This window comes from Xenopus laevis, chromosome 5L (assembly GCF_017654675.1).
Source record: "Xenopus laevis strain J_2021 chromosome 5L, Xenopus_laevis_v10.1, whole genome shotgun sequence".
Taxonomy (NCBI): domain Eukaryota; kingdom Metazoa; phylum Chordata; class Amphibia; order Anura; family Pipidae; genus Xenopus; species Xenopus laevis.
In genome coordinates, this window is record NC_054379.1 from 138,732,993 (window position 1) to 138,754,374 (window position 21,382).

Here is a 21,382-nt window from a genome sequence, read left to right on the forward strand (position 1 = left end):
ATAGATAAATCTCATGTATAGGGCGTATCTCTCATTTCACATGCCTGAATTATACAGACAGTTCCTCTGTGAACATTCCTGCTTTGCATTTGTGCATTTGTAAATATAAACGGGTGCGGGAATATTTCTTTATTTCTTTCAAAGACTGGGCTTTCCTCTATTCAGTGAGTCTACTAGACATGGAACAATAACAACGTCTCGCCTTTCTATCAGCGCAGCTAATGTTACCGGGGCTGCTACCATTTCAATTAACCTTAGTTTGATGTAGAGAGTGATATTCTATGACAAATTTCAACTGGTTTCTATTTTTTATTTTTATTTTTTTTAGTTATTAAGCTTTTAATTTAGCAGCTCTTTGCAGTTTCAGAAAGCGACAAATTGCCTCTTCTTCGGCCGACTAACCTCCCTGCAATGCCTTCCCGCCAGCTAGAATGTAAAACGCCAGCTAGAATGTAAAACGCCAGCTAGAATGTAAACTGCCAGCTAGAATGTAAAACGCAGCTAGAATGTAAATCGCCAGCGGGAAGGCTCTCAGAGTGCTTCATTTTCCAAAATCGCCCGACGTTGCCTTGTGAGGCAACTTTGGAAAACGAAGCACTCTGAGTGCCTTCCCGCTGGCGATTTACATTCTAGCTGGCGTTTTACATTCTAGCTGGCGGGAAGGCATTGCAGGGAGGTAAGTCGGCCGAAGAAGAGGCAATTTGTCGCTGGGCAACTAAATCTCCCAGAATCTCCACGTGTCTCTGCCCTAAAAGATCAAGTTGGTAGCTTATTGTACATGTATGTGGCCAAGCAAAAGGCCTGTCTGACAATATCTGGCTAGGGTTGCCACGCGGCTGGTAAAACACCTGCCAAGGCCTGGGCCGGTATTACAAATTTACAGACAATGTAGCTGCTGGTAAATTTGTAATACACCTAACAAAAGGCCTGCCCCCAGTCTGGTCAAAACTTACCTTTTTGCCAGCTTCTGGCCAATCACGCACCGCGGCTCCACCCCTTTGATGTCACGGCCCACCCCATTTGTTCCCGCCCCCTCCACTGGCTGGTGGAAATTTTATTAAAAGGTGGCAACCCTATATCTTCCCCAGGATCAGCCAGATACTGTATGTAGGTTTAACAATTCCATTGGGCAGGGACTTTATTGGGGTCTCCCCTGACTGGTCTGCATAGCCCAATATAATGAGTGGCCAATTCTGATCATTTACTTTTTGCCAATCTCACTAAACGAGCGAAATCAGATGTCTTTGTGTGTGTTTGTAACTGTTGTTTTTATAACATTCATTTATCAAAGAATAACATTTGGCTTAGGTTGTGAAATATTAAGAGAGGGAGAGGATGGGGAGCCTGGGATGGAAATAGAGAAGAGGTTAAGTTTATGTGAGAAGTTGGGGTGGTTGTCTTATTCAGAGAAGAGTGGCTTCTTGTTATGTCTACAATATCCCTTCATTTTTTAATTCTAGGAATGATTGACTGTGGTGTTCCGTATTTCAGTAGAATTAGTACAGGTATGGGAGATGGCCATCCTGGAATTTGGAGCTTTCTGGATAATGGGTTCTGGATAATGAATCTTATACCTATATACAATACCCAGGTTTCAAAAGGAACCAAAGCATTTACAAATTAAAAAAAAAAAAGATCAATACTCCCACTGTCAACTCAGCCCTTTATCAAGTGTAACAACATAACTCCCACTGTCAATTCAACAGAACATGCTCCTTGTGTGCAGGGAGCCCAAATATTTTTTGTTCGGATCTGGGATATAGTCAGAGCACTTTTTGAAGTAGCTTTGAAAGTAAACTCAACAAATGAAAAGACATTTTTAATTTTTGGAGTTAAAGCGATGGTTCACCTTTAAATTCACTTTTGAGTTGATGTAGACGTTTGTATTCTAATGGGTTTGGTTGTTTTATGGTTTTTGAATTATTTAGCTTTTTGTTCAGCAACTCTACAGTGTGGAATTTATGCAGCTTCTTGGTTGCTAGGGTTCAGTTTACCATAGCAACCAAGGAGTGGTTTTAATGATAGACAGAAAGATGAATAGGGAAGGACTGTAATAAATGATAAAAAGTAGCAATAAAACTGTAGCCTCATAGAGCAATAGTTCTTGGCTGCTGGGGTCACTGACCCCCTTCTGAAAGCTAGAAAGAGGCAGAAGAAGAAGACATATTCAAAAACTATAAAAACAATTAGGAACAATTAAAAAGTTGTTTTAAACCAGGACATTCTATGACATACTAAATGTTAACTAAACTTAAAGGGGTTGTTCACCTTTGAGATAAATTTTAGTATGATCTAGATAGTGATATGCTGAGACAATTTGCAGTTGGTTTTCATTTCTTATTATTTGTGGTTTTTGAGTTTTTTTTTTTTTAGTCAGCAGCTCTCCAGTTTGCAATTTCAGCAATCTGGTTGCTAGGGTCCAAATTACACTAGCAACCATGCACTGATTTGAATAAGAGACTGGAATATGAATAGGAGAGGGCCTGAATAGAAAGATGAGGAATGCCAAGTAGCAATAGCAATACATTTGTAGCCTTACAGAGCATTTGTTTTTTAGAAGGGGTCAGCGACGCCCAAATCAGAGTCATAAGAAGTAAGGAAATAACTATAAAACTATAAAAAATAAATAACGAAGACCAATTGAAAAGTTGCTTAGAATTAGCCATTCTAAAAGTTATCTTAAAGCTGAACCACCGCTTTAAGGTGAACAACATTAAATGTAAAAGGGACGGTTATGTTTTTCCCCTCCACTAGGTGTCAGCATGAGGCAACAATATTAATACTGTAACTATTGGCACTAGAGATTTGTTAGTATAAATTGCTCTCTTTTACTAGCGCTCACATTACATTAAGATTGGCTTACTCATTTCACTTAATAACTAATAGGTTTAAGATGATTATCCAGCTATTTACAGCTCATTTATAGCATTTACCAGTGAGCCCCAAGTAAACAGCAGTGAATCTCTTTAAAAGCTGAGCAAATGTGTTTATACAATCGATCCACTGGTTTGAACTATAAGCATTTAAGGAACTACAGTTCTACGAGCAAAGACCGTGACAATGCAGTCAATGCAGTAAGATTTTTCTCTGGAATTTAGGGGAGAATGAAGAGTTTAGAATGAGGTTTGTGACCGATAATGATTAAAAAAAAACCCAACCAACCCCCCAGCACCTAGGGTTGCCACCTGGCCGGCATTTTACTGGCCTGGCCGGTAAAAATCACCTCCTTTATTTCATCACTCGGCTTCCCCTCCAGCAAGACCATTGCTTTCTTCTCCAGCATTCTCACTGCTTAGTCCCAGGGCCCAGTGCTCAGTAACCTCCATGCAGCTGCCCTAGCCATTGCATTAGTTCTCTTACCCGCCTTCTTTCCTTTATTACCATCAAGCAAAACCAAATGGCACTCACACATCTCAGCAACATGTCATATTTGTGATGCTTTATTAAGATCTCAGCAAACCCCTTCTCCATATGCTCTTGGTTTTGCTTGGTTCCATATCCACACCGTTCTTCTATATCAGCAGAAGCACAGAGAACCACTTCCATATTTATTCATCTATACAGCTACATACAGTACATGGATTATTTGTAGTTCTTTCCTTTATACCAATCAAATTCTTTCTCTCATATGTTCCTATATCCATGATATCTGCTCCTAGTCTCCCTTCACTCCATTGTATTTACTTTGCCCACTTCCCTTCTATAATAAACATCTACTTCCAATCGCATTTCAATTATATAACCCATATATATATATATAATTATATATACATAAATATATAACCCATATGCAGGTATGGGATCCATTATCCAAAAACCCATTATTCAGAACATTCCCGAATTACATAAAAGCCATCTCCCATAGACTCCATTTTGGTCTAGTGATTGTACGTTTTCAAAATGATTTCCTTTTTCTCTGTAATAATAAAACAGTGCCTTGTACTTGATCCCAACTAAGCTAAATAAATCCATATTGGTGGCAATATAATCCAATTGGGTTTAGTTTATGTTTACAATATTTCTAGCACACATAAAGTATGGAGTGCCATATACCTGTTTTATAATTTCTGGACTTGTATGTATTATCTGCATTTAGTCTATTCTTTACCATGATGGGGTTTTATAAATATGAATGCCAATACCAGTTATCCAGAATGCTTGAGACCTTGGCTTTTCCGGGTAATGGATCTTTCCGTAATTTGGATCTTCATAACTTAAGTCTACTAGAAAATCAAGAAAACATTAAATAAACCCAATAGACTGGTTTTGCTTCCAACAAGGATTAATTATATTTTAGTTGGGCTCAAGTACAAGGTACAGGTATGGGACCTGTTATCCAGAATGCTTGGGACCTTGGGTTTTCTATGTAGTGGATCTTTCCATAATTTGGATCTTCATACCTTAAGTCTACTAGAAAATCATGTAAACATTACATAAACCCAATAGGCTGTTTTTGCTTCCAATAAGGATTAATAATATCTTAGTTGGGATCAAGTACAAGGTACTGTTTTATTATTACAGAGAAAAAGGGAATCGTTTTAAAAAATTTACATTATTTGGATAAAATGGCGTCTATAGGAGGCAGACTTTCCATTATTGAAGCTTTCTGGATGATGGGTTTCCAGATAGTGGATCTCATACCTGTACTTTGAACCCAGCAAAAAGGTATTAACATATACCGGTGAAACTAACATAGAGGTTTCTACTGGGAGCAGTACCCTGGGCATCTTTGAATAATCACATGAATGAATAGAGAGCAGGGCAGGTTGAATGTGGACACAAGGTTATATAGTCAATGAGCGCATGATATTTATCTTGGCTCCAGTTGTGGGTGTTTGCTGATTTGTGGGGCTTTATGGAAAGGAAAACATTTTTTTGATGCCGTCATTTTTATTTCCTCGAGCGTCTAAGACAACTGTTTATGGCAGCCTGATAGAGTAGAGGGGTGATGGCTGATTTTGAAAATGCAAATTATAGAAAGCAATGAAAGAGAACGTTCTAACACGTCTTCCCAGCAAGCGTGCAAGGGGTGCAGGTTTCCATGGCAACCAGAGCAGCATGAAAATGCTCATTTGCAGCGGAGCAGGGAAATGCAGTTCCGGGCCTCTCTCTGATTAAGTGCAATTGTCACACACCAGACTCAGATCTAAATCATCCTGTCATTCTTGTGTGATGGGCAAAAGAGCCGCATCTATTTCTGTGAGAATCTCAATGTTCTGCTATGACTCTGCAGCCCAATAATAATCCATTGATCCTACAGTACAAAAAAGAGTAGTGATAACCAGCAGTGCAGGATTTACTACCCCCTGCCCTGTAAGAGGCACTGTACAGGTATGGGATCTGTTATCCGGAAACCTGTTATCCAGAAAGCTCCAATTTACAGAAAGGCCATCTCCCATAAACTCCATTTTATCCAAATAATCAATTTTTTTAAAAAAATGATTTCCTTTTTCTCTGTAATAATAAAACAGTAGCTTGTACTTGATCCAAACTAAGATATAATTAATCCTTATTGGAAGCAAAATCAGCCTATTGGGTTTATTTAATGTTTACATAATTTTCTAGTAGACTTAAGGTATGAAGATCTGAATTACAGAATGATCCATTAACTGGAAAACCCCAGGTCCTGAGCATTCCGGGTAACAGGTCCCATACCAGTACTTTTGTAAATAGCACAGTATATTCCTGTATGCTGATTTTTTTTCAAGAATATTTTGTATTGTTTTACCAATAGTTTACAGTTTCATATGGTGTATACATACAATGATTCTGACAATATTTCCGTTTACCTATGTATGAACACATAACACTATTTTGTTTAAATATCAGAGCACACTGCTGTTCACTCTGGAAGGGATTCTGGAAAACCAATTCCAACTGTAAAACATATGTAGTGATAACATAAAATAGAAAAAGAAATAGAAACAAAATGAAAAAAGAGGAAAAACTAACTAGAAAAAAAAGAACTAGAAAGTGGTCTGACTCACAATTTCTAAGCCTCTATAAATGATCAGTTTGTAAAGGTCCCTATTCTATTTCCCAGTAGTTACAGTGATAATAAATGAGAGGGGAGGGTCCCTCTATATCTATAGTCTATCCGGGGTTGCCACACTTTTAGAAATGAGGGCTATTTATCCAATGCAATGTTGGACAATTTTTCATTTACAAATATCCAGTCGCTTTTGGGCTTCAGTATATTAAAATTTATGAATAGGGACTTCCAAGATCTCGCTAAGACTTGTCTAGCAGCTAAGGGGCAAATTCCCTAAGCGGCGAAAATTCGCCAGTGACGGCTTTGCAGCCATCGAAAAACTTCGCTAGGCGTAATTTCACTGGGACAACGCCAATTCTCTAAAGTGCGAAGTTGCGTCAAGGCCGCCGAATGCTGGCGAATTTTCGTTGGCATTACTTCGGCAATCAAAGCGAAGATGTGCTAGTGTTGCCTAATTTGCATATGGCGGGAACTGATAAAGTTACATGGATGTATATGTTGCAGAAAATACATTATATTAAAAAGTCAGGGAACCTTAATAAAGAAAATAGAGTTATAATGCCCTACACATGAGCCCAGTGCGTAGTTTATGTTCCATATTTTTATGTTCCTTATGTTTAGAAAATGTATGGGGGAACCCGGTTACTTTTACGGACCTTTGCAGGCTATCACTCTGAAAAAAGGAAAAGACGCCAGTGTTTTTTGGGACTTAGAAGCATTTTGCACTAAAAGTTGAGGAAGTCCTATGCCCTCCATTGCACTTCGCCTGGTCTGAGCTGGCGAAGTAAAACCTGCATCCTAGTGAATTTGCGGAGTTACATCTGTTCGCCAGAGCGAAAATTCGCCTTGCATTAGAGTTCGAATCAACAATATCGTCTATCTCCTTCGCTAGCGAAGTAACGCCTGCGCCCGTTAGGGAATCGGCGTAGTTACGAAAATGACGTCACGCTGGTGAATTTTCACTATCATTAGTCACCCCGCCCATTAGAGAATCTGCACCTAAGAATATGTGGTTGATTAACTTTTTTTGTGCCCTTGTGTTTTGTGGTGGTGCTTCGTAAGGATTTTTTTGTAAGTTCACCTTCAGTACTGCACAAACCAGGTTATATACACGTAACCAATATGTAGATGCTATGGGGCAATCCCACCATATGTGGGCCCTGTTTGCTGATTTTTTAAAACAAGTTCTGGATCCCCCATCTCACAGGAGCAACTGGAAGCCTCTAGCCCTTGTGCCCAGTATATACCCACTATACAAATGAAACATCTGCATGACCATGGATCCCTGATCAGACAACTTTTGTTTTGTTAAGAAAAGTGTCAAGAGCTTTATTATACCCTAGTTCTACTGAATGCACTGAATAAGATAATCACAGGGAAATTGACTTCTTGGGATACTGTATCTCACAAGGGAAGGTGGGAGATCTTATAGACTCTACTAGATATTCAGCATTTAGCTCAACAGCACAAACTCACAGTAAAATTTCCAGTGACCGACCTTTACCTAGAGAGAAGCTTTAGAAATGTTACAAGCCTTCCTTGAATGTCGATCCTTTGGTCAAAGCCCCCTCCCACACCTTAAAACAAGGTTACAGATATAGGAAAAAATTGGAGTATCAGGCATTCAAACCATAGTTCTAGGAGGGCAAATACTGCAGGGGTTCACCCTAAATCTCACTCTAGTTGACCTTCAAAGTGGGTTTTCAGATGGATCTAGGAGACCAAAGAGACATTCTCTTCAAATCTCACCCTAACTGACCGTCAAGTTGAGTTTTCAGGTGGATCTAGGAGAGAAAAGTGACATTCTCCCCTCATCTCAACCCAATTGACTTTCAAGGTGGGTTTTCAGGTGGATCTAGGATAGAAAAGAGACAGTACCCCCGAATCGCAACCCAATTGACCTTCAAGGTGGGTTTTCATGTGGATGTAGGAGAGGAAATAGACATTCTCCCTAAAGCTCACCTTAACTGGCCTTCAAGGTGGGTTTTCAGGTGGATGTAGGAGAGCAAATAGACATTCTCACCAAATCTACCCCCAAATGACCTTTAGGGTGGGTTTTCTGTTGGATCTAGCAGAACAAAGACATTCTCACCCTAGCTGACCTTTAGGCTGAGTTTTCTGTTGGATCTAGCAGAACAAAGACATTCTCACCCTAGCTGACCTTCAGGCTGGGTTTCTGTTGAATCTAGGGGAACAAATAGACATTCTCACCAAATGCTTCTTCCAATGCTTCTTCCATCAAATGCTAAGCCCAAACCTTTTTGAGTTTGGCCCTTTTTTGTGGTTCAGCACTTGTTGGGGCCTCGGTAGCTCACAACAACTACATAAAACACACTGGGCACATGTACATTGCTTGTAAAAAGAACACACAAAGGTACATTTTCAACCATTTTCAAAAAATCAGTAGTGACACTGGTTATGCTTGCCTTAACCAAGGATTTGGCACCATTTCTGCTGTTGAACTAAAAGAGAATTAAAGGGAAGTTTATGATAAATCCTATGATAAGCCAGAGATAATATACAATTTACAGAAACCTCAAGATCTATCCATATCTCTATTTGAGTCCCTGCCATGGATCACAACTGGTATTTTGGGGTCAATATAAAGCTGGATTGCTCTAAATGCAACAGATTTCTCTCTGGTTATGTAGAGAGTGGATGTGAGTGGAGTTCTTCTAGGCGAGGGCAATAAGAAAGGCCACACATGATTTAGCTGCTCCCATCAGTTAACATTCATTGTACTAAGAAAGAGATATATAATCTAATAGGAAAGTCATTATAATGATCCTACATTTCTGGTCCATCCGGGTGATATGGAATGAGTAGGTGCCAAAGTCAGTGATTTGTATGTTGGGTCTCACAGATTTGGTAACTCATCATTTATCCTATATATAGCATGTACATTGTTTTTTTTAGACAAGTCAGTGGGGAAGAGCAATTGTGAGATATTCCATGTGGGAAATAGTCACGTATCATAGGGAAATGCTGGGAGTCTTGTAACTTTATCTCCCTCCCCCACTCTCAAGGGCCTGGGACAGTGAGCAGAATTTGCTTTATATCAGCCTACGCTTCATACGTCACCGCATGGAACCAGCTGCAGCACAGCCTGCGGAAATAGCGACACTCTCATACGCCCGGCCCATATCACAGGCAGCACTCGCATATTTCATATTTCCATTCCCACCTATACGCCTTTCCGGTAACAAATACTGTCGCTCCTTGCTAGTATTTGGGGGGTGGGGCAGTGTTTGATCAGCAATATACCGAGTGGAAGTGCAACAGCTGAAGTTTTTGTAGGATCCTACAAGATCTGATCCCCACAGCTGTAATGTACATCTATCTACATCCAACCAGGGCTGTGAAATAGGTACAGAAATCCTATGATTCCACAACAGCAACACCAAAATCTGAAAGGTTATCAAAATAATGAAAATATAATGTACTGTTGCTCTGCACTAGTAAAACTGATGTGTTTGCTTCAGAAACACTACTATAGTTCAAATAAACAAGCTGCTGTGTAGCCATGGGAGCAGCCATTCGAAGCTGGAAAAAAAAGGAGTTCCTCGTGAGGCAACTTTGGGCGACTTCTGAAAGCCAAAGCGATACATATGCCATCCCGCCGGCGATTTGGGGAGATCAGTCATCTGCAGTAGAGAAGACGTGCCACCACCCTATATGGCTGCCCCCATGGCTACACAGCAGCTTGTTTATATAAACTACAGGGCAACAGTAATTTTGTAAATGGATCCATCAGATCCTTTAATATACTAATGTAATTTCCATGTTGTTTGAAAGACGTTTACACAATATAGAAGGCATTTTATCACTGGCAAAGCTCAAAAATATAAACCATATATTTTGGTAATTCAATAAACCAAAACAACTGGAAAACCTAAAACAATATTAATAATATATTAAATGAACCTGGCATATAGCTGTAGATTAGCTGTTTTTGTATTGTATTGTTCTTAGAAACAGAATTGCTTCTGCCATATTGTCCTTCACAGAAGCTCTTAAATCTGATTTGATTATTTTCAGTGCTTGTATTAGGAGTCTGAACATTCTTGGAGACTCCGACTCTAGATACCCAAAATTGCTCCCGACTCCAACTCCACAGCTCTGCATCCAACAGTCACTAGGGCTCATTTACAATGAATGCAACAAGTTAAACGTGGGTTAAGCTGGCCACAGATGCAAAGATCCGATCATATGAATCAATGTACGATCGGACTTTCCCATCTCCCGACCTGCCACTAACCATTCAGATCAAAGTCTTACCATTCTGACCAAATAAAGTAGTTAAAGAACAGATCAGCCGATGTTCTGCCCCTGACAGCAATCGTACGATAGACAAAGCTAGTGACAGTCTCCCACTGAAAATTGTACGATCGGCAATACATGCAGAGATATTACCCGCAGCCGACAGAAATTTTCTAACCTGTCCAATCGACAGATCTCCGCCGGACGAAAAATGTCGGGACTCTTCACACACGTTCCGAAAATCGTACGAATCCTCGATTCGTACGATGAGATCTTTGCGTCTATGGCCAACTTAACTCCCCACTGGCAAATTTGCCTGGTGTTGATACAAGACCCCCAGTGTATTAGAAGTAAAAGTCTTACAGACTCCATGAGATTTTATCTTTCCAGATGCAGAGTTCCCTTTCTACAAGTGTGTTGTGTTGGAGCTTCCACGTAGTTCACACATCACATTTCTGTATTGACCCCATTATATTGTGACCCGGTTGACGACATCTGACTTGTACAATGTGTTCTGTAGATCTGACACTGATGATAATGAGAATTGTATGTGCAACTGCAGGACACTATCCTATCCTAAACAAACAGAGAGCTTCTAGAGCTGTTTACTAAGGTATGGTAAAACATTCTACAGAATAAATAATCTATTGGCAATAAAATGCCTCTGTAGCTTTCCTTCTCCTTTAAGGATCCTATGTTCCTGTACACACATGAACACTCACGGGAAGGTCTGTAATGTCTGACTACACGAGGATCATAAGAAGGTGCTACACTTGATCTTAGCCAAAAGGCAGAGAAGCAATCTGCTGCCAAAAGCTATTTTTGTTGTTTGGAAAGAAAAACTGCCTTTATTTTGTACCGGTTTGCCGCCGGCTGAAATAAAAGCCAATTTTTCTTTAAAGGAATTGTTCAGTGTAAAAATAAAAACTTGGTAAATAGGCTGTGCAAAATAAAAAATGTTTCTAATATAGTTAGTTAGCCAAAAATGTAATGTATAAAGGCTGGAGTGATTTGATGTATAACATGTCAGTCTGAACACTACTTCCTGCTTTTCAGCTCTCTTGGTTTACACTGATTGGTTACCAGGCAGTAACCAATCAGAGACTTGAGGGGGGGCCACATGGGTCATATCTGTTGCTTTTGAATCTGAGCTGAATACTGAGGATCAATTACAAACTCACTGAACAGAAATGTACCATGTGGCCCCCCCTTCAAGTCGCTGACTAACTCAGAGTTAGAGAGCTGAAAAGCAGGAAGTTGGATTCTGGCTGTTTTATAAGACATCCAGTCACTCCAGCCTTTATATATTACATTTTTGCCTAACTAACTATATTAGAAATATTTTTTATTTTGCACAACCTATCTATTTACACAGTTTTTATTTTCACACTGAACTGTTCCTTTAAGAGACCTTTTGAACCTGTCATATGCACCCTGAATAACACACAAGCTGGGGGCATGACAAGTGATGGCCCTGCGGTGCCCCCCATATGTTGAGTACAATGTAATTCTCCTACCGCACACCTGTAGTTCACCAATCCTGCAAGCTGGTGGTGCGTTCCTTCCGTTGACCCGGCTGGGTCCCTTAGCAACCAATGTGTAAAAGAAACGGATCCGCACACACACCGATTAATGCAGTCGGGGATTATCCCCTTTTATTCAGCCACCAAACATCAAAGTTTCGGGGGGGAACACCCACCCTTCATCAGAATGATATGTTGAGGCCTGTCTGGATGCAGCCTGCAAAGCACAAGCAGTGACACATATAGAAAGTGGTGCAAATCTTTATAAAAATAGGAACAGAGACTAAAGGTGCTGGGATTTTGCTTCTCCATTTGCAAATGAGGCCACACACAGAACTGGATAATTAGGCACACTGACACGTTGGGACACATCCAATCTGTATGACAGCTGAAGGTGCAGAAATATCTGTATTTATAGGCTCCTTCTGTACTATAAACCCAGCCTGGGCCACAAGTATAATAATAGAGACACTGCTCTAAACAGCTGCTGCACATGAGAACTGAGCTGCACATCTCTGGCACAGGAAGTTTTTCATTCTTTTACGGTTTTATTGAGCTTTGATCCCTGGGCCATTTCTTTCCCTTTGGCTGTGGCACATTTATAGGTTTTACAGAGCTGCACTTTCCCTGCCATAAAACCCTCTGTATTCCAGATCTGCTTGTGTCCTTCTTTCCCGTGCGCATACAGGAACCCATCTATACACGCTAAACATATATGTATTTAATACTCCAGAGTGTTGTATTTTTCTTTTCCTTTCAGATTGATTCCAGAGTTTTTCCTAATGAAATTATCATTTCCAGCACTGGGGCCCAGTAGACTATTTCCTTGTAGGAATTCTTGGAATAGGAAATGCCAGAGTCTCTTTTTCTTTTGTCTATAAACATATTTAATGTCAATCTTCTAAATTCCTTTATTACAAAAATCACCCTGCTCCTTTCCATGGATTGCACACCCGGCAGAAATTCTTACAGGAATAGAAAGGTATTCGTTGCCTTGTAAGTTTATCCGTTGACTGCAAAACCGCCGCCTGCGGAAGTCGCTGCGCTGACTGTGCAGAATAAGCAATTTAGACATTTAGGGGCACAGTCATCACATATAGAATGATCTGGTATAATCACAACTGGTCTCCATTGTGCTGATGGCTAAGCTAAGCTTGAGACTGGGTTCACGACACGTTTCAGATTCAAAAATTAATTTTACATTCCTCTCCAGGGTGATAATGGATTATTATTGGGGCCTGTAGGCCCCTGCAGAAAGAAATCCAGACATTTTGCAGTACAAGCCAAGTGCCCCATATAGCATGACATTTCTCTGGACAACCTCTTGCTAGGTAAGTCAATTTTTGACTTGTAAGGGCAGAGACACAAGGTCAGATTTGGGGAGATTAGTCGCCTGGCGACAAACCTCTTCTTTGAGGCAACTAATCGCCTGGCGACAAATCTCTTCTTCGGGCCACTAATCTCCCCAAACTGCTTTCCCGCCAGCTAGAATGTAGATTGCCTGCAGGATGGCACTCGGAGCAGTTTGTTTTCCGAGGAAACTTCGGGTGACTTCGGAAAACGAAGCTCTCCGAGTGCCATCCCGCTAGCAATTAACATTCTACCCGGCGGGAAAGCAGGTCAGGGACATTAGGCGCCCCGAAGAAGAGATTTGTCGCTGGGTGACTAATCTCCCCAAATCTGATCGTGATTCTGATCAAATTGACTTTGTTTTTAACGAGGGCAGGGGAAGATGAGAGAACTTGTTGGGGGACAAGGCAGTGGTCCCTAAGTTACACTCACTATCCTGAATTACACAGCACCCTATGGTCAGTTCTCTGCATCATTCATATGAATACCAGAAGTGCTACAATACTTCATCTCGGAACTGGAATTCTGGGGATTCACCTTGCATCCAGGCAGGACCCATGTGACCCCAGCCTTACTAGACCATCGCTCCAGGAGCTCATCAGATAAGCACTACTTCCCACTCAAATAGTTAACGACGGCACATGGATTTCAAATATATTTCCTTCTGCCAAGACAGGAAATAATTTCCTGTTACAAATAAAGTCTTGTGCCTAAAGGCAATATTTACTTTACCAAGACTTGTATTCGAACAGAAGCAGACGAAGCCGTACATTACAGGCTCATATGTTCGTGTAAAGGCCCACGGCTTGGGGGCTTGCAGGAAAATACACTTGAACAAATATGGGAACTAATGAGCAAAGTCCTAAAGAAACTTTTTTTTGTAAACGAAATTGCTGCCGTGCCAGACCTACGACCCAATATCCTGACTAGGACTGAAAGGCCTCAGTTTCAGGGCTACAGCCCTGTTTCTCTACTCATTTAAGGAGGCCATACACGGGCCGATAAAAGCTGCCGACAGACCGAGTTGGCAGCTTATTGGCTGGATCGATATCTGGGCGAAAGTCGGGCAGATGTCGATTGGACAGGACTAAAAATCCCGTCGGATCATGGGCGAATCTGTTCATAGATGTGATCCTGCAATCTGACGGACCATTTACCCTTCATTATGATCAGATCCTTGGGCCCATGATCGGATCAGCCCGATATCACCCACATCGGGGAGAGATCTGCTTGTTTGGATACATTGCCTGTTTGGCAACATCATCTGCCTGTAGTCCTGTCCTCTAAAGTTGGTCATACACAGTCAGATCTGCTAGTCTGACGACCTCTGGGCCCAATTTGGCCATCCACATGCTGTGCCAAATCGGCTAATTTGATCTTTGACCCTAGGGCATCTTTCATCAGGGTCTATGGAGACCCACATCAACATGCCTAAGTGATTCTCTTTTCTAAACGATATCTGGTCAATATTCAGCTACATATCAGTCAGCAGTGGGACTTAGATTTTAGAAACAGCTTAAATCTGCCTTTAAATCACCTTTGTGCTGCAATAGCTCCAAAAAGAGGGCGATTTGCGGGGTTTATTAAAAAAAGTGGGGGGAGACATCCCCAGTATATCTTATACATATGGCACAAGGACCTATTTTAAAATAGAATTGTAATAAAATCTACTTCTGTGCAGAAAGCGTGGATTCACTGATGTTTTGGCAGAGGAACACGAGGCCGCTCCTCGGAGCCATGTGGAATGTGCTTCTACAACTCATGTCTGAGCCATTCCAGCTGCAGCGACTACCCCAGCACACACTCTATATGGAATCCCACATATCTATGATGTAGAACTTCAAAGCAACAGCCCCTGACAGCAAAGATAGAAGAAGAAGAGAGAGAATAAGAGCTTCCTGCCCGGCCGCTGGTCACGCTGTAATTCTGTGTAATGTGGACCATTCTCGTTCCATAGGGAAGTCATATAAAGCTGACTGGGAACTCTCCAAGGAATGAGGTGAATCTGGGAAGCATTCGAGGAGCGCACACAACCCCCATTGTGAAGGAAATTCTCCTGTAATGATATGGGGGAATAAACATCACATATTCACTTGTTTCAGCAGCCTCAAGGCTATCTAAATATTTACACTTCACTAATTCCAACTAAGTAGTTACTATGATCCTCCCCCCTGCAATGTTTAATGGAAAAAGCAATAAGCTGCAGCCCCCACTAAATACCAGACCAATAAGAAAGAGTGTTGTTCCAATGAATATCATGGCCCTCAGCACAACATTCCTCAGCTGGGAAAAAGCTCTAAGCTGCCTGTGTGCATTGTGGGATACGGAGCAGCGTTCGATACAGGGGAGAATCGGCAAATCGCTGGCCCATTCAGTGTGAAAGAGAAATGCGGTGGTCACAGGCACATATTGCTCAGAAACACTAGCCCTGCATTTGCAGCAATACACCAGTCACTTAAAATGAAAAAAATATTATTTAACTATATACAGTTCACCCGTGCGTTTCTATTCTCTGGAAATAATACTGGGAAGATTAGAAACAATGAAGTCAATGTTTTAGTATGAAACTACTGTACTTTCCACTCGTACATAGACATGTTTTTTTGTGTAGCCCACAAGAGAATATCACACTGGCAATGAAACACTGGTGGCTACTTGTATTGGGCGGCTCTCAGACATTTCTAGAGAGGTCCCATTAAAATAAACAGCAACATTAGATGTTTGAGAAGCAGAATAGAGGTGGAGAAATGGAAATGCTGTGACAGCCATCATCTTGCCAAACAACATACCTCTGCACCATCAAGGGGCATCTGTAAATAGCGGCAAGGGGGGCACTTGCATATCTCACAGAGCTGTCCCAGGTCACTGTTTAAATGTCCCATGTTGTCCTTCTCAGCTTCCTGCTCCTTGTGAAAAAATCCAAGATGGCTGAGTGTTCCACTGTGGAACACATGGCCATCTTGGATTTTTTACGAGAGAGAGAGAAAAAGAGAGGCAGTGTGGGAGCAGCAGGAAAGAATAACTTCGGTGTTAGTATTCTTTCTGTGCAAGTGTAGTTGAGGGAATGCTTTCAATCTGTCAATTTCTGCATTCAACTTGCTGGCATGTTTAGGGATAAAGGAGAACTAAACCCTAAAAATGAATAGTGCTAAAAATTAGGGATGCACCGAATCCAGGATTCCGTTTGGGATTCTGCCAGGATTCTGCCTTTTTCAGCAGGATTCGGCCGAATCCTTCTGCCCGTCAAAACCTAATCCTAATTTGCATATTAGGAACAGGGAGGAAATTCACTGGACTTTTTGTCACTAAACAAGGAAGTAAAAAATGTTTTCCTTTTCCCACCCCTAATTTGAACATGCAAATTAGGATTTGGTTCTGTATTCGGCAGAATATTTTCCGTAGGATTTGGGGGTTCGGCCAAATCCAAAATAGTGGATTTAGTGCATCCCTACTAAAAATACCATATTTTATATGGTGAACTTATTGCACCAGCCTAAAGTTTCAGCTTGTCAATAGCAGCAATGATCCAGGACTTCAAACTTGTCACAGGGGGTCACCATCTTGGAAAGTGTCTGTGACACTCACATGTTCAGTGGGCTCTGAGCAGCTGTTGAGAAGCTAAGCTTAGGGGTCGTCACAAATTATCAAGCAGAAAATGAGGTTTGTCTGTAATATAAGCTGATGATACAGGGCTGATTATTACATTCTGATGCACATGATGCCATGTAGTCATTATCTGTATTAATTACTAAAAAGTGTACTGTATATTGTGAGTGGTCCCTAAACTCAGTAAGTGACAGCAGCACAGAGCATGTGCAGTGAATCAGCAGAAAAGAAGATGAGGAGCTACTGGGGCATCTTTGGAGAGACAGATCTTTACTGCTAAAGGATTGTGGTTGCCTTGGGCTGGCACAGAAGACCAAAACATCATGTACAACATTTCTAGCCACTTCTTTAGTTAGGCTTTAGTTCTCCTTTAAAGGAGTGCTCATTGGCCATTTCTACAGTGATTATACTGGTATGTCTGCGGTTAATATGCCAATTATCCATTTCCTGTAGTAATTAATCTGCATATTAACCCTAGTAATGCCAGTATGACTACGGAAAATGGATAATCTGATTAACCCTAGTTATGCACAGTATTTTTTCTGTAGTAACTATACTGGCACATATAGGGGTATTTTTATCAAAGAGTGAAGTTATAGATCTCCGCCGAGTGAAATACCGCCACTCTCTCCATCATTTCTATGGGATTTTTAAAGGCGTATTTATCAAAGGGTGATAGTGAAAGTTCACCTTTTGATAAATACGCCTTAAAAATCCCATAGAAATGAATGGAGAGAGTGGCGGTATTTCACTCGGCGGACTGCGGAGATCTCTAACTTCACTCTTTGATAAATATACCCACTGGGGTTAATAAACAGATTGTCCATTTTCTGTAGTAATTATACTGGCACGTCTGGGGTATGTTTTGGAAAATGGGTGTGGTTTCTTTAGGGGTGTGTTCACAAAGTACACGTGGTCAAAGTTTTTCGCAGCGTTGCATGCGTCAGATTTTCATGATTTATTCTCTCTATTTAAACAGCCCCCTCATTAAATAATTATGTAAGTTGTGAGTTTAGGGGCTTTGCCATTAAATTGATTTCTACCAATTGTGGCTTAGCTGAGTTGTTTTTGCTTCATGACTTTGCCCTCCCCAGAATACATTATGAGGACGTCCATGGGCAGAGCGCAAGGAAGGGGTTAGTCCCAAATAAAGCAACAGGTCACAAAGCTTTGGTAAACAAGTCTGTATTTTACCTTTGTAAATAATACAATTTTTTTATATGAAAAAGCAACACTTTTAACAACCAAAATAGCTTCCTTGGGGCAAAATGTTGTTCTCTGGTTGATAGACGCACGACTGATCTGAAGTTCCAGCAAACAGGATTTAACACATTCACAGTGACGGATAAAACATTTGAAACTATTAACATACATCATAGAATATAAAACGTCTATGTACACAAGCTTACATACTCTGACGTGTGGATCAGATTTATTCTTGCAGGAGCCGAATACAAAAATAAATTCTTATACAGAACCTGTGTTGCTTCCTTCTCATAAGCGATTTAAGGAATTCCTTTACATCCCCGGGGCGTATGATACAAAGCATGAACTGCTGCTGCTGCTGCTTAGAGTCGCATGAAAAAGCCGCATGTTAAAGGTGCAGAGATTCGTCAGGGTCACCTTCAGCCTCTCCTGAATAGTGTAACCTTGTTATTTAAAAATAGGGATGCACCGAATACACTATTATGGATTCGGCCGAATCCTTCTGAAAAAGGCTGAATCCCAGACCGAATCCTGATTCAGTGCATCCCTATTTAAAAACAGTAACATAATAGTGACCCAACCTCTGAACTTGACCCCCCCCCCCAAAAAAAAAAACATATTTGCTTGCTATTGAGCTGCAAAGCCTGGTCCCAGAAAAGTGCAGTCTTTCATTTTCAGAAGCACCGGTGCTTTAACTGTCACCAATAGCAGGGTCTTTGGGCACATCAGAGTCAAAGTGTTGCAGCTAATTAGTAAATTAATTCCACTGTTCCCTGTTTGTCCCCAGAATTAAAAATTAAGTTTAGCATTGATGCTGACATCTTTAAAGAAGAAACAAATCCTAATAATGAATATGGGCAGAAATACTGTATTTTATATAGTGAACTTACTGTATCAGCCCAGAGGCTCAGCAGCCCCACATTACCCACAGGAGTTCACCATCTCGGATCTTGTTAATCCAGAACACTACTTCCTGCTTTTCAGCTCTCTTGGTTTCCACTGAGTACCAGTCAGTTACCCATCAGAGACTTGAGGGGGGGCACATGGGTCATAACTGTTGCTTTTGAATCTGAGCTGAATGCTAAATATCAATTACAAACTCACAGAACAATTATGTCCCACGTGGTCCCCCTTTAAGTCGTCGACTAACTCAAGAGTTAGAGAGCTGAAAAGCAGGAAGTTGTGTTCTGGCTAATACGTTAGACATCCAGTCACTCCAGCCTTTATACAATACATTTTTACCTAACTTTATTAGAAACAATCTACCCATTTACTATTTACTGAACACTTAGGCTGGGGGGAGGAGGGAGGGGGTCTATGTAGGGTAGGGGGTTTTTAACGTTAGGGTTGAATTCTCCTTTAAAGGGTTTATAACGACTGAGGGACAATGATTTGAGGGATTGGGCAATAAATAAGATGGCCACTGCCAAATGGATCTGTATCCTGACTGGCTACCCAAAAAGTGGACCAAACTAGGCTGATCTGAACTTTTAGGCCCCTAGCTCTGTGTATTTTTTCAGGCTGAGAGAAGCAGATCTGCTCAGTACTAGGGATGCACCGAATCCACTTTTTTGGATTCGGCCGAACTCGGCCGAATACCGAACCCTATGCAAATTAGGGGAGGGCAGGGTCACGCAATTTCCCTCCCCGCCCCTAATTTGAATATGCAAATTAGGATACGGATTCGGTTCGGCCAGGCACAAGGATTCGGCCAAATCCAAATCCTGCTGAAAAAGGCCGAATCCCGAACCGAATCCTGGATTCGGTGCATCCCTACTCAGTACTTCTGCTTCATTGGTTTGAATTCTGATCAGCATGTGTTGCAGGTCACACCCAATGGAGGTCAGCCTGGAGATGCCCCCTTTCATGTATTTGGGCTGACCTTCGTTTAGCTCTGCTATGTGTGGGTACACACAGGATGATTCAAATCAGTGGAACAGGGACACTGAGCAGATCTGTTTCTCTCGTCTGCAAATAATAGCAGATCAACAGCCGGAGCCTACAGCCTGTGTGCCCATAGCCCAAGGCCTGACTACTACTACTACTGACTAATGAATGAGGAATGTGCAAATATATGATTGAGCTTCTTAAAAAATCCTTTAGGACAGCCGAGCAAAGATATGGTGAATATACAGAAAACATCATTCTGTATACAGAGGCACCTTATATCAAAGGTCACTACACACAGCAACTTTCTTTTCCACCCCCAAACCCTACAGAATGCTGAATAAAGGGCAGTGGTGTAAATGGAAGAATGTGTGTTCCAGTTAGAGGATCATTGATCAGGCTAGAGTTCATGTGGCTCTTAAAATTAAAAACCACAACTGGACTTAGGGCAGTGGCTGATGGGGAGATTTGTCGCCCGCATTGAAAATGCAGGCGACAAATCTCCCCATCGCCCACTGGCCTAAAGGTTGACATTATTCAGGAGTTGTTTTATGATGGCATTATCCCTTTAAAGGGGAACTATCTCAGATATTAAAATTTAATACAAGCTTCCTCATACTGAAATAAGAAACTTTCTAAATACAATCAATTAAATATTCTGCATTGTTTCTGAAATAATCCAGTTTATCTTCACTATCCCTCTCTCAGCATCTGTTTCTCTTCATTCTCTCTTCATGCAGCAGTTAGGTGTCAGATTTTCATTGACAGTTAGATCCGATTGATCTTATAGGGTGGCTCCTTTTGCCTAGAAGATGTATTAGAGCTCACTCTATTAAAATCACCAGACATCATGTCTCTCTAAATGCAGAATTTGTGCCAAATGTGGTTATTTTATTCGATTTTGTTTGTACTGGAATCAGTTATTTGAGTGAGCGGTCATATATCTGCTAGGAAAGGAAGCCCTGTATAATATATATTGGATCTAACTGTCAATGATTTTCTGACACCCAACTGCTGCATGAAGAGAGAATGAAGAGAAACAGATGCTGAGAGAGGATAGTGAAGATAAACTTTATTTCAGGAACAATGCAGAATGTTTAATTGATTGTATTTAGAAAGTTTCAGTATGAGGAAGCTTATAACAAATGTTCATTTTCTCGATAGTAAATATGTTAAAGTGATTTAGTATTGGGTATAAACTCACTGTGAAGCAGTGCCCCCTCAGCGCCACAGCCTTAAAGTACCTTCAGTAGACGACTTATCACTAAATGCCTGATCATGGATCTCCAGATGGCAAGTGGTTGCGTGTATGATCATCTGCTAACACTGTTAATATTAAAGAAAAAAAAATATATGTCATATATATATAAATCTATATTGTGTAAATAAAAATATGCTTCAAAATATTTAAAATGGACACTTTGCTGTTCCTTTAAGAACTCCCGGTGCCATTCTGTGAAAAGATTATTCCTTTGAAAACAAACGCAATTCATTCTGAACGGGAGGGGTAGTGATGGATTTCCAAGGCAACTAGAATCTTTTAAGACCAAGAAAATAA